Here is a 12,406-nt window from a genome sequence, read left to right on the forward strand (position 1 = left end):
AATGAGTTTGCCGACCACTGACATAGACATACAAACACAGAGACACAGCCAGGTGACAGCTATGAATCCAATCTTTAGGAAAATCCTGCCTCAGGCACTGTGCTGATTTTTTCCCATTTGCTCCCTCAAATCCATCCTCTGCCCTTTTCTGCCATGCTCTGAGCCCAGGAGCTGACCCCCCGCCACCCCCCGCCGGCTTCCTTGTCCCCCAGGCCTGCAGCTTGGGGCAGAATGGCATGGAAGGCTGAGGGAGGAGGACAGGCCTGCTGGAGGGAGCCCGGAGTGCAGCTTCCACAGCGTAGGCACTTTATATGTGAACTCAGAAAAGTGTCACAAGATGACTATCCCAACCCTGATGAAGAGAGTCAGAATTATCTGGATTGAGCTTAGAACAACTCAACCTGCACTGGGCTCTTGATGTTACATACATGATTGTATTCAAGACTGAATAACCCCGCTTTGGGGACATGTACTAACATCAGGCCATGGTATGAGTATCTTGTTGAGGCCATGAGACCTACCATTCTCTCCTGTATAGTTTCCCACCTGGGGAAAGAGCATTTACAACTCACAGTCACTCAAGCAGCAGATTAATGGTCTAACTCTAAGGCAAGTAGGCCGAAGACGGAAGTGAGGAAGAACTGTCCTTTTCCCTCTAAGGGTGGGAGACACTTGGCACAAACCCTGAGGCATTTCGTATATGTGCTGCCAAAGCGAGCAGAACCCTGAGGCAGTTAGAACCTTCCAGGAGGGAGTGAGCGGTCCCCGCCTAGTGAAGAGAGAACTGGGGTTAAGTACTATTCGAGAACCTGAGTACTGGTCTGGTCTTTCTCTGCTGTATTGTGCATCCCTTTCATGACATCAAATCTTCAGGAAACTATCCTTAAAAGAGAGGTACAGGGAACGGAAAGGTGGGTGTGCGAGCAGTGTAATAGCATCAGTTAGCAGTAGAGGACCGCCTCAGCCAACGGAGAAGAATCCCTCAGGAGTCAGCCACAGATGAAGCCACAGCTGGAGAAACAGATGGGAGGAACAGGTGGGGAGACATGTGAAATCCATCCTGGGCATGGCTCAGGCAACACGAAGGGAGAGCCTGAGAGGGACTCATTTCCAGTAAAAATAACTCGAGTGACAAGTAGGTCAGATCAATTAAGATAACTGAAAACAAGATTCACATGAGTTCTACCTAATCTTGAAATACTCCTTCAATTTTAGGAATTCAGCTTCAAAAACATCACTCTAAATCAGGGGTCCTCAAACTTTTTAAACAGGGGGCCAGTTCACTGTCCCTCAGACTGTTGGAGGGCCGGACTATAGTTTAAAAAAAAACTATGAACAAATTCCTATGTGCACTGCAGGCCCGGGACGAGTTGGCTGCTAAGCAGGACAGGCAGCGGCACCCAGAGGGCCGGATAAATGTCCTTGACGGGCCGCATGTGGCCCTCGGGCCGTAGTTTGAGGACGCCTGCTCTAAATCTTATATGATGGTCTTTCATCCAAAGGTCACATAGTATAATTCTGAAATAGGTGGGAGGGCAATTAAAAATTATGTTCCTATATTTGAAAAAAATGGGACAACTTTATACTCTCCAAAGCCAATTTGACTTGAAGCTATAAAAGGAACCAATCCTTTTGAAAATAATCAAATGGGATTATATGGTACTTGATCAATAATCTCTGCTCATAATACTCCTTTCAAAGTGCATGCAGGCCTGCTGCTAATAACGGGCATGAATCACACAACCACACGAAGACTGAGCCAGGGGTAATTATGTCAGGTAATAAAAGTGAGAAATAGCCAGCCATTAGAATTGGAAAGCTACTTTTGTACAAAGTACAGCTTCAAAGTACAGGATCAGTGTGGTCTATTCAGGATGGAGCGACCTATGTATAAGCAGCAAAAGTAGGTAAATTCGATCTCAAAGTGAATGTTTCTATCACATGAAGCCAAGGGGGAGTTAGTGCTCAAAGCCAGCCTGGGCATGGGGCAGAGCCCACGGGCAAGCATGCCATGCACAGCAGCTGACAAGAGCCTCCCCGAAAATCACCTAGCCTCTCAGGGACTGTTTCAACTGCAAAAGATGGAGATGGAATGAAGACTGAGTTCTCCTCTAGCTCCAGATTTATCTTCATAACTACTGATTCAGAACTCATTCAGTTCTTGGGAACCAAATAAACCAACCCGGACATTGCTATCGGCTCTGACTTAGACTCAGCTCAGCAGTTCTGATCCATCAGAGCTTGTCAAATGTGGGCCCGGGAATCCTGGTCCTATGGTTCTGAAGTGGGCACCGGGCAGGGGTACATTTCATAAACTCCTGCCATAATTCTGATAGGCTCTGAAATTTGAGAGCCACTTGTTCTGCGAAGTCATCAGGCATGAAGACCAGCTTTTGGAAGGGGCTGAAAAGAGGAGCAACATTTATTGAAAACTTGCTGTATGCCAACCGTGAACATATATTATCTCATTTAATCTTCATAACAATCTTCGGATCAAAAAAAAAAAAAGGAACTATTTCCTTAGGAGGAGAAATCAACCCCGTTGAAAGTAAGGCAGTAAAGAATACTGGATAATTCCTACAAATTAATTTCCCTTGTTGATTCTAGCCCAGTTGAATAAATAATTAACCTAATTGTATGCATTTGTATATTTTCTTTCTTCTTTTGAAGATGATAAATAAAAGGAGAAACAAATTTAACATAGTTGCATAAATATAGCATGCCAGCTTTATATGTAAGCTCAATGAAACAGCAAAATTAAGTAAATAAGCAATAAGAATGAAGACCTTCCTTGGGTAAATGAAACTTGTCAGCCATAATTTAATTGTGACTTGGCATGCACATTTCACTTTGTGTATGCTAACCGACACTCTACCAGGGGTCCTCAAACTACAGCCCGCGGGCCACATGCGGCCCGTCAAGGACATTTATCCAGCCCGCCGGGTGCCGCTGCCTGTCCTGCTTAGCAGCCGACTCGTCCCGGGCCCGCAGTGCGCATAGGAATTTGTTCATAGTTTTTTTTAAAACTATAGTCCGGCCCTCCAATGGTCTGAGGGACAGTGAACTGGCCCCCTGTTTAAAAAGTTTGAGGACCTCTGCTAGACAAAGATCTACTCCGTTGCAATAGAAAAGTAAGAGCTCTTACACTGCACACTTTACACATAAACTCTCTAATTCAATGATGTTTGTGTTTCTTCCCTTAGATGTGCCAAATGCAGGGGTAGACTAATAAAAAAAAGTCTAAATTCCAGGTTGCCAGGGCACATTATCCATTTATTCTGAAGTCCAAATCTTCATTCTTGCTCATGCTGGGAGAAATGATCATTATTAAGAACTCTTTAGAAATATAGGCAGTTCTCAAAGTGTTTCCCCCAGAATATTTATTCAAATAGCACTGCTCTAGAAAAGCTCACATTTTTTCATAGTTCTGAATGTGGGATGGAGTATTGGCAGTCCTGAGTTAGCATTTGGCATTTATACCCCATTGGTAGGTCAACCACCAGGGAAGAGAAATTTGTACATATTTTGAAACTTCAGCATGAAAATAGAGCTTGGCCCTTGGAAAGAAGGATGGAGTGACGTGAATCAGAAATTTTCCAATATTTATTTTGGTATCCTCTCTGTTCTAAAGTAATTTTATTCAGGAACAAAAAAATTGAGTTGTGATTAGCTTAGTTTACTTACTAAATTATAATGTGTAATGTCTTATATTTTATGTGTAATTTATTTGAGTAGCTTAAAATATATTACCTGAGTATTATTTTCAATGTTCAAAAATTTTCCTATAGCCGAAACCGGTTTGGCTCAGTGGATAGAGCGTCGGCCTGCGGACTGAAGGGTCCCGGGTTCGATTCCGGTCAAGGGCATGTACCTTGGTTGCGGGCACATCCCCAGTGGGAGGTGTGCAGGAGGCAGCTGATCGATGTTTCTCTCTCATCGATGTTTCTAGCTCTCTATCCCTCTCCCTTCCTCTCTGTAAAATATCAATAAAATATATTTAAAAAAAAAATTTTTCCTATAATTGGAGCTATGTATTGCCAAACTTAAAGAAATCTAGTGTCTTTAGATTTTGCTAAAAGCTGGCCAGAATCTGCAGAAGAGAGAAAGGAAGAAGCATTTTGGAGCATTTACAGTATACAAGCACTATATATGCAGGTAATCTCATAGATCATCTCAGAATCCTTGAGAGGTGGGGATTGTTGGCCCATGTTACAGATGAGGAAGGTGGGGCTGAGAGCAGTCCAGTGAGTCGCTCACCCAGTAAGTGGTAGAACCACATGGAACTCAGTGTATTAAGCTCCATAGATTGAGCTCCTTCTCTTACAGCATTCACATGGCTGTGAGGGGCCATCAGCTGAGGGGGCCTGCAGAGAGTAGGTTTTGTGCACTACTCTCGGATCACCTGGGGTACTGAAAGGCCATTAATCCTTCTGCCTCTGCTACCCAGGAAAAAGCTTGTGTCGAAGAAGGGCAAAAAAAGGAAGCAGGGCCTGGCCAGAGTGGCTCAGTTGGTTGAGTGTCATCCCATGCCCCAGGAGGTCACCGTTTGGATTCCCAGTCAGGGTTGCAGGCTCCATCCCCAGTAGGGGGCATGCAGGAGGCAGTAGATCAATGATGGATGTTTCTCTCTTTCATCAATGTTTCTCTCTCTCTCCTTCTCCCTTCCTCTCTCTGAAATCAATAAAAACATATTTTTTAATTTAATAAATCTTCATTGTTCAGATTATTACAATTGTTCCTCTTTTTTCCCCCCACAGCTCCCCTCCACCTGGTTCCCACCCCACCCTCTGCCCTTACCTCCCCCCCACTGTCCTCATCCATAGGTGTACGATTTTTGTCCAGTCTCTTCCCGCACCCCCCACACCCCTTTCCTCCCAAGAATTGTCAGTCCACTCCCTTTCTATGCCCCTGATTCTATTATATTCACCAGTTTATTCTGTTCATCAGATTTTTATTATTCACTTGATTTTTAGATTCACTTGTTGATAGATATGTATTTGTTGTTCATAATTTTTATGGTTACCTTTTTCTTCTTCTTCCTCTTCTTAAAGAATACCCTTCAGCATCCTCCTATCTAATAAAGAGGGAATATGTTAATTGACCATCACTCTGTCACAAAGATGGCTGCACCCACAGCTGAGGCCAAGTTCCCATAAGGAGCCTTAACGAGCAATCAGCACGGACCTGAGGCTACGCCCTCTTCCGCCCTCGAGGGGCTTGACAGGGACCTCAGGCTGCACCCCCCACCCAGCAGGGCTTGACAGGGGACCTCAGGCTGTGCCCTCCACCCTGGCATCAGGCTGGGGGACCTCAGGCCATGCCCCCCGCCCCAGCACCAGGCCAGGGGACCTGAGGCCATACCCCCTGACCTGTGGGGCTTGACAGGGGACCTCAAGGTGCGCTTCCCATCCTGGTGCTGGGTTGGGGGACCTCAGGCTGTGCCCCCGACCAGGTGGGGCTTGACAGGGGACCTCAAGGTCCACCCCCAGTGCTGGGTTGGGGAACTCAGGCTGCACCCCCTGCCAAGCAGGGCTTGACGGGGGACCTGAGGATGCGCCCCCCTGCCGGTGGGGCTTGATGGGGGACCTGAGGCTGTGCCCCCCTCCCGGTGCTGGGCCGGCGGACCTGAGGTTGCGCCCCCTGTCTGGCAGGGCTTGATGGGGGACCTCAGGCCATGCCCCCCATCCAGCGGGGCTTGACAGGGGACCTCAAGGCACACCCCCCAGCCTGGCACCGGGCCAGGGGACCTGAGGCTATACCCCCTGCCTGGTGGGGCTTGACAAGGGTGGGACTGGCCGGGTCTGGATCTAGCCCGATGGCGCAGGGAGCTGGCCGGGTCTGGGTCTCACGCGATTTTAAGGCGCATGTGGGTGGGCGGGGACTTGACTCTGAGTCGCATGGTGCGCCACAGACTCTGACAGGAGGAAGGTTTTCATATACATTTTACTAATTTTCTTTCATCTCTGACACTTCTATTATAGAGAAAGGGCAAATAGCAATATTAAATTATTTCCTCTAATTAATCCCCTTTTAATGTGCATGAATTTCGTGCACCGGGCCACTAGTTTCATATAATACTGGTTTGGTAGTGATGAACTCCTTTAGCTTTTTCTTGTCTGTGAAGCTCTTTATCTGCCCTTCAATTCTGAATGATAGCTTTACTGGGTAGAGTAATCTCGGTTGTAGGTTCTTGCTGTTCATCACTTTGAATATTTCTTGCCACTCCCGTCTGGCCTGCATAGTTTCTGTTGAGAAATCAGCTGACAGTCGTATGGGTGCTCCCTTGTAGGTAACTAACTGTTTTTCACTTGCTGCTTTTAATATTCTCTCTTTGTCTTTTGCTCTTGGCATTTTAATTATGATGTGTCTTGGTGTGGTCCTCTTTGGATTCCTTTTTTTGGGGTTCTCTGTGCTTCCTGGACTTGTAAGTCTATTTCCTTCACCAGGTGAAAGAAGTTTTCTGTCATTATTTTTTCAAGTAGGTTTTCAGTATCTTGCTCTCTCTCTTCTTCTGGCCTCCCCATAATTCGGATGTTGGTACACTTGAAGTTGTCCCAAAGGCTCCTTACACTATCTTCAAACTTTTGGATTCTTTTTTTTTTTTTTGCTTTTCTGGTTGAGTGTTTTTTGCTTCTTTGTATTTCAGATCTTTGACTTGATTCTTGCGATCCTCTAGTCTGCTGTTAGGTCTCTGTATAATATTTTTTATTTCAGTCAGTGTATGTTTAATTTCTAGTTGGTCCTTTTTCATATCCTCGAGGGTCTCGCTATTTTTATTGGCCTTTTCTAGGAAATTCTTGAAAAACCTTATAACCATGGTTTTGAACTCTATATCCAGTCATTTGCTTTCCTCCATTTCTTTCATTTGTGATCTGTTTCTTTGCCTCCGCATTTTGGCTGCTTCCCTGAGTTGATAGAGTGGCTTTGTGTGCTAGGTGTCCTATAGGGCCCAGTGGCTCAGCCTCCCCAGTTACCTGAGGTGGACACTCTTGGTGCACCCCTTTGTGGGCTGTGTGCACAATCCTGTTGTAGTTAAGCCTTGATTGTTGTTGGTATCACTGGGAGGAATTGACCTCCAGGCCAACTGGCTGTGAGGATCAGCTGTGTCTACGATGGGAGAACTTCTGTGCTGGAGACACCCTTATGGAGAAGACTTGCAAAAGCCTCTGTGCTCAGCTTGGATGGGGCGTGTTCAGGGTGGAGCAGACAGCATTGGTTTCCTGTCACCCCTGCCCTAATAGGCCCTTGTGTCTCAGTGTCCCGTGGTAATCGCTGCAAACACCTCTGAGAGAAAGCCACCTTCGAGTTCCGCCCACTGCCCGACAGTCCAGTTTCTCCCCGAATGAGTCTGGATCCCCATAGTCTCGCCTGGAACTGGAGTTCAGTGCAGTCGAGAGCATTTGTCTCCCTCCCGCTTGAGAAAGCCAGCCATGTACTCAGTTGCCCACCCTCTCTATGTGCGCACCTCAGTACCTCTGCCTTCCTCAGTTCCTCTGAGTCTTAGTGTGCTTTTCTCTTTCCTGAGAGTCCAGTTTCATCCCGTATGAGTCTGGGTCCCCAGAGTCTCACCCGGAACTGGAGTTCAGTGCAGTCGGGAGCTTTTGTCTCCCTCCCACTTGAGAAAGCCAGCCGCACACTCAGTTGCCAGTCCTCTCCTCATGCGCATCTCAGTAACTCTGCCTCCTGCAGCTCCTCTGAGTCTCAGTGTGCTTTTCTCTTTCCTTCTAGTTGTAGAATTTCCACTCAGCCAGCCTTCCTGTGGTTCTGGATGATATCCATTTTGTCTTTTATTTATTTTATTTTTTTTTATTTATTTATTTTTTCAAATTCCATTTTGTCTTTTAGTTGTAGTTTTGAAATTGTTGTGTGAGGCAGCAGTTTAGGTGTTTACCTATGCCACCATCTTGATTTTTCTCTCAATAAAAACATATATTTTTAACAATCAATGGAAAAATATTTTTTAGGAAAGGAAGCAGGTTCTTTTTTTCCCCGCTTTTTAAAATTTATTGATGAGAGAGAAACATCAATTTCTTATTCCAGTTATTTATGCATTCATTGGTTGCTTCTTGAATGAGCCCTGACCCCTAACTGGGGATTGAACTCACAACCTTGGAATATTGGTAGGATGCTCTAACCAACTGAGTACCCAGCCAGGGCTTGGAAGTAGGTTCTTAAGTTCACCATTGACTGTACCTACCCTATAGAAGATGGAATCATAGATGCTGCAAATTTTGAGCAATTTCCTTGGGGAAGAATCAAAGTGAATGGAAAGGTGGGAATCTCAGTGGAGGGCTGTAACCATAGAAAGGAGCAAGCGCAAGATAAGTGTAATTTCTGAGATGCCTTTTTCCAAAAGGTTTTTGAAATATCTCACCAAAAAATATTTAAGGAATAATTGATGTGATTGGTTGCACATCATTGCTAATAGCAAAGATAGTTAAGTTACTTCCAGATTAACCAAGGTGAAGAATAGGAGAAAAATGAATATTAAAACTCATTTATCTGGAGTATTTTGTATAAGTTCTTAATAAAATTTGGGTGGAAAAACACCCTTATCCAATCACCATGTATGATTGTGTCCCTACCATGTGAACCTGTTTCTATGATTCTCTAATACAAGAGACTCATGTGTGCAGGACAATTTCTCCATGTGAAGAGAGTCAGTTCCTTAGTCAAAATGTTTAGGGTAGCCCTGAACCTCCACAGTGGCCCTACACAGCCAGGCATGAAAGCCCTCACAAGCCCAGGTCCTTCCAGCAGTCGGGTGCCAGGGATTTCATCCAAGAAGTGTCAGGACCAGAAACAGCATAGTAATGTGCTCCCAGGAAAGTGATTCTAATTCCCTCCTCTACTATTTGGAGGTGTCACCTCACTCCTGATGACAGGGGTGGGCCCGTGACACAGACTTGACCAATCATAGTACCATTTCCCTGAACACAGCCAGGGATCCAGGAGAGGGCAATGACCCAAGTAGGTTCAAACACAGACCTTTCCTGAGCCTGACATCTAGATAAGGGGAAAGAGAAGTGCTAAGTCAGGAGGATGTGACATTTAGGCTGCCAGTAGACATCTTCTCTGCCATGACCCTGTGGAGAAAGCCTTTCTGCAAAATGAAGGCCAAGATGAGAAACAGAGGGTTCAGGCAGTGCCCAGCCACAGGCGCTGATGCACACAAATCCTCATCTCGTCCTGTAAGACACCGCAGGAACAGGCTCAACTATATGAAGCAATATATCCCCTTCTGCCTTTAAGCCTGGGGTTGGTTTTCTGTCCCCTAGAATTGACAGAGCTTTGACAAACACATTTCTAGAAACTGGGAATTCCCTTGGTGTTCAGCCACACACAACTGCCCCCAATGAACAACTTGAACTTGAACCATATTAGCACATATACATCCATCTCTTGAATTATGCAGAAATAAATCACCCTGAAGAAATAATGGCACCGTATGCAGGTTAAAACATTTAGGGATCATGATTAAAGGTATACAGGATAGCGATGCCATGTACACACCACACACAGTAATGATTTATGGTCTACCTGCAGAAGTGGCTACATCCCATGTATGGAATGACAAATGAGGGGCCTGTGTGGTGCTAGCTGCTTCTAGTTTAAATACTAGAGGCCTGGTGCACAAAATTCGTGCGTGGAGGGGGGTCCCTCAGCCCAACCTGCACCCTCTCCAATCTGGGAGCCCTCAGGGGAGCCCTCTCCAATCCAGGAGCCCTGACGGCTTAGGCCCACTCCCCATGGTTCTCTGCTCTCTGCGGGCCTGACCACTCTGCGCCCACTGCCTAGATGCTCTCTGTGGTCGGGGCAGGATGCTTGCCTCATCATCTCAGAGACGATGCAAGTGTCCCACCCCGGCCACTACGCACATGCGTGCGGGTGCGCTGCCCAGAGGCCCTCCGCAGCTGCTGCCTAGAGGTCCTCCGCGGCCAGGGCAGAATGCTTGCCTTCTCACTGCGGTGACGAAGAAAGCATTCCGCCACGCCACTCACGCTGCCCACTCTCAGCAGCCGCCCCCTTAGGACTGGGGGACTCCAGTGGGGCTAAGAGGACTGGGCACCGCCATCTTGTGGCTATGGGTGCCACCATCTTTGTAATGAAGTGATGGTTAATTTGCATATTACCCTTTTATTAGATAGGATATATTTTTTAAATAAATCTTTATTGTTCAGATTATTACAGGTGTTCCTCTTTTTTCCCCCCATAGCTCCCCTCCACCTGATTCCCCACCCCACCCCAGGCCCTTACCCCCCGCCACTGTCTTCATCCATAGGTGTAAGATTTTTGTCCAATCTCTTCCCGCACCCCTCACACCCCCTTCCCCCTGAGAATTGTCAGTCCACTCCCTTCCTATGTCCCTGATTCTATTATATTCATCAGTCCATTCTGTTCATCAGATTTTTTACTCACTTGATTTTTAGATTCACTTGTTGGTAGGTATTTGTTGTCATTTTGTTGTTCATAATTTTTATCTTTACCTTTTTCTTCTTCCTCCTCTTCTTAAAGAATACCCTTCAGCATTTCATATAATCCTGGTTTGGCGGTGATGAACTCCTTTAGCTTTTTCTTATCTCTGAAGCTCTTTATCTGACCTTCAATTCTGAATGATAGCTTTACTGGGTAGAGTAATCTCGGTTGTAGGTTCTTGCTGTTCATCACTTTGAATATTTCTTGCCACTCCCATCTGGCCTGCATAGTTTCTGTTGAGAAATCAGCTGACAGTCGTATGGGTATTCTTTTGTAGGTAACTAACTGTTTTTCTCTTGCTGCTTTCCAGATTCTCTCTTTGTCTTTTGCTCTTGGCATTTTAATTATGATGTGTCTTGGTGTGGTCCTCTTTGGATTCCTCTTGTTTGGGGTTCTGTGTGCTTCCTGAACTTGTAAGTCTATTTCTTTCACCACGTAGGGAAAGTTTTCTGTCATTATTTCTTCTAATAGGTTTTCAATATTTTGCTTTCTCTCTTCTTCTGGCACCCCAATAATTTGGATGTTGGTACGCTTAAAGTTGTCCCAGAGGCTCCTTACACTATCTTCATATTTTTGGATTCTTTTTTCTTTTTGTTTTTCTGGTTGGGTGTTTTTTGTTTCCTCATATTTCAGATCTTTGGTTTGACTCTTGGGGTCCTTTGATCTACAGTTGAATTTCTGTATATTCTTTATTTCAGACAGTGTATGCTTAATTTCTAACTGGTCCTTTTCTATTTTTTTGGCATTCTCATTAAGGTCCTTGAAGGTCTCACTAAGCTCCTCAGAGGTCTCCTCAAGTTTCTTGGCGGTTTTTAGAAGATTCTTGAGTAACCTTATAAATGTGGTTTTGAACTCAGTGTCCAATAGTTTGCTTTCCTCCATTTCTTTCATTCATGACATGTTTCTTTGTCTCCGCATTTTGCTGCTTCCCTGTGTTGATGGAGTGGTTTTCTGTGGTAAGTGACCAGTGGTTGAGCCTCCCCTATCACCTGAGGTGGACACTCTTGGTGCACCCCTTTGTGGGCTAAGTGCAAAGTCTTGGTGTAGTTAAGCCTTGATTGCTGTTGGTACACTGGGAGGAATTGACCTCCAGGCCAGTTGGCTGTGAGGATCCGCTGTGTCTATAATGAAAGAACTGCTGTGCTGGAGACATGCTTATGGGGCAGGACTTGCTTCAATGGGGCTTTGGTGCTCACTGAGTCTGCCTCTTGAATGTGTCCCTTAAGGATGTGAGTAGTTGAAATCTGGTGTCATCTCACACTGACCACTAGATACACTAGCTTTTGGATCGCCAATGGGGTGCAGGTCAGATACTGTCTGAGGCCACCCAGCAGGAGCTACAGCGAGAACTACAGTTTTCTCCTCCTTGCTTGGGGTTTGGAGGTTTTGGAGCTGTCTGATCAGAGCTGCAGTTTGTTAGGTTAAGCTGCGATAGGGCAGGCCATTTATATGCAAAAGCCACTGCGTGGAGCTTGGGTGGGTTTGTAGATTGTGCGGGGCAGGGTCTCAGGGAGTCACTTTGCTAGGGCGTGCCAGTCAGCCGTCTCTGCATCTCCGCGTTTCCAAGTTCCCGCGTCCCGCGCCCCAGCGCAGTAAACAATGATTGCTGCGCGCACCTCTGCAAGAAAGCCACCCTCACTTTCCGACCCAATGGCAGACAGTCCAGCTTCTCCCCATAGGAGTTTGGGTCCCCAGCGTCTCCCCAGAAACTGGAGTTCAAAGTAATCGGGAGCTTGTCTCCCTTCGGGTTGAAAAAAGCAGCATACCCAGTTGCCGGTCGCCAGCCTGATTCACGTGTCTCCGTACCACAGCTTTTCAGCGCTTGTGCACGTCTCAATGCTCTTTTCTCTTTCCTTCTAGTTGTAGAACTTCCACTCAGCCAGCTTTCCCATGGTTCTGGGTGATAGACATTTTGTCTTTTAGTTGAAGT

At 46.0% G+C, this 12,406-nt stretch overlaps 1 pseudogene across 1 annotated transcript; it reads left to right on the forward strand.

Annotated features, from left to right (window-relative positions):
- The first annotated feature begins 1,874 nt into the window (after positions 1-1,874).
- Positions 1,875-8,473, forward strand: LOC308242088 (large ribosomal subunit protein eL22-like; annotated as a pseudogene). Its single transcript has 3 exons — positions 1,875-1,903; positions 4,448-4,487; positions 8,168-8,473. The product of its transcript is annotated as a large ribosomal subunit protein eL22-like (transcript).
- The last annotated feature ends 3,933 nt before the right edge of the window (positions 8,474-12,406 follow it).

The sequence above is a fragment of the Plecotus auritus genome (genome assembly GCF_963455305.1).
Source record: "Plecotus auritus genome assembly, chromosome: 1".
Classification (NCBI taxonomy): domain Eukaryota; kingdom Metazoa; phylum Chordata; class Mammalia; order Chiroptera; family Vespertilionidae; genus Plecotus; species Plecotus auritus.